Here is a 2,291-nt window from a genome sequence, read left to right as displayed (position 1 = left end):
GGCTGTCACAACATGCTCCTCTACACAATCCGCTTCAGTGGACACAGGTATTCCTGTTGAGGGAACAGAAGGGAGTGAAAAAGTGTGATAAGTTTCAGTTCATCTTTCTAACTAATACTCCTGGCTGTATGTGGGCAGGTTTAGATCCTTTGGTGGTAAACATTTGATGCACCGTGATGAAAGATACTTTACTGTGTCTCTCTCATGTATTCACAGAAAAATGAACACAGCAGTCGTCCAGAGTGACAAAATATTTGCATCAGATTTCACAGCAATTCAGCCAATACATGAGGCATTTCTCATGAAAACACAAACGTCACCCAGTGAGCTCCAACCTGGATTTCTGTGTGATGATAAACAGTGTGAACGCCTCAGACCTCTTGTCGCCTTCCTTTCAACCAGCTGAAATGTGGTTACAACATCAGCGAGTCACAAAATGCAAATTTGTTTAACCATTTGTACAGTTTTAGGTTGAAAGAGAGACGCTACTGATTAGTGTGAAGGAATTTCTTCAAAATCATATTGCACTGGCAGGCAAAGTGTGGCCTAGTTTCAACACAAAAATGTCATAAATATGGAATTATATTGGCTGTGTGCTGCCAACAAGAGGTTTCCAGGGCATCATAAAGGCAGCATATCTATACATTAAATAAGAAATTCTTATTGCTGTAGCATTCAGGCACACATAGTTAGGGGTTGCAGCTTTGGCTACTGTGAAGGCAGAACGTGCCCTTTGACCTAAACTGAATATATCAGTAACCTATAGCTCTTCTCTGAAACAGCCAGGTAGCTCAATAGCTTTGGATATTGAGTATCAATACCAAGAACACAGGTATGATGTCTGCTTCAATCATAGCTTTTCTTATGGCTCCCCTTTGTTTGATCTTTTTTGTTGTTGTTGTCGGTCAGCTCTAATATTCAATAAGCTACTATTTGCACATTATTGGATAAAAATGATCACTATTGTCGCTCATCTTAGTTAAACAATGTCTTAATGGGAACATTCAATTAATATTTTCCAAAATCTTTCACTTTTGAAACTCGTTCTTTTGACTCGTGACCGTAGTCGTTTTTTTAAAAAACATCGTTTATGCAGAAAAATGGGAAAGGGCTGAGTCAGGATATCACCAAAGTCAATAGAATAAACTGTCTGGGGATGCCTGCACCAAATTTTATGCACATCTGTCTTATAGATGTGATTGAGATATTTTACAAGATGAGTGAAAAATTACAACTGCTGGTGGCGCTAGAGGTAAAGTCAGGAGACCATCAAAATCAATAGGATTCTCCCTCTGCGGATCAAGAATGTCAGTGCAAGATTTCATGGCAATCCATTGAATAATTTCCATGACAGGTTGACATCAATAAAATGTATTCACAGTACTATATATGTATATATAAATCTGCACAATATCACACTAGCAAATGAGTCCCAGGACCCCGAGAACATCGGTTACCATCATCATTCACTGCTTCACTCCCATGTATAGATTAGAGATCAATTTTCTTCTCCTCCTCTTTCTTTCTGTCAGAGAGGAGAACAGCTGCACACATTACTGACACATGAATAATTAACAGGAGTAGGTATCGCCTCCACCACCAAAGTATGAAAATGAAATGCAAGTCATTTTGCAGACAACAAGAATATCTAGTGAGCCAGCAATGAGCACCCGACCGACTTGTGTTTACATCTCACTTGTTGTTATTTTAATAGCGGATGAGTGGAGAGATATTAGAATCAATTATTATAAATTGAAGGAAACAATCGCGGTTTCTAGCAATGTCAGCACCTCGTATGAGTTCCACAGTGATTATGCCACTCGAGGTTGTTGTGATGTAATCGGAGAGTGCACTCTGACCAATGTGGACGAGCCGGTGGAGAAAATGCGGTAGCAGATGAGGCGTTTGTTCCGTGTCTGTCAGTCATTTATCAAGGTCGTAACGGTTCACTGACTAAAACAACGCTGGATGATGGTCGGTGAGAAAGCGTGAACAGGCCCTGACATTTGTGATTCAAAAAATGATTTCTCTCCCAAACTATGAGACAGGTCCTCTCTGGCAGTTTCAGACAGCAACACTATTTTCCACAGATTAGAAATCACAGAAAAACAGAGCTTAAGCAGCGGCCAAGGAACAGCAGACATTTCCACAGACTGAGCCAGTGAGTCAGCCTCCATCCAAGCAGAGCTGAGTACTGTTTATCTCTCTAAGATGGGTGCTGCTGATTTCTTTGTGAGGCGAGATCGCAGGTATGTAACCTTGAGCCTCTAGCCTGGCCTGAGGCTGTTCGT

Source organism: Stegastes partitus, unplaced genomic scaffold (assembly GCF_000690725.1).
Source record: "Stegastes partitus isolate 25-593 unplaced genomic scaffold, Stegastes_partitus-1.0.2 Scaffold620, whole genome shotgun sequence".
Classification (NCBI taxonomy): Eukaryota; Metazoa; Chordata; class Actinopteri; family Pomacentridae; genus Stegastes; species Stegastes partitus.
Note: the sequence above shows the minus strand (reverse complement) of the source record.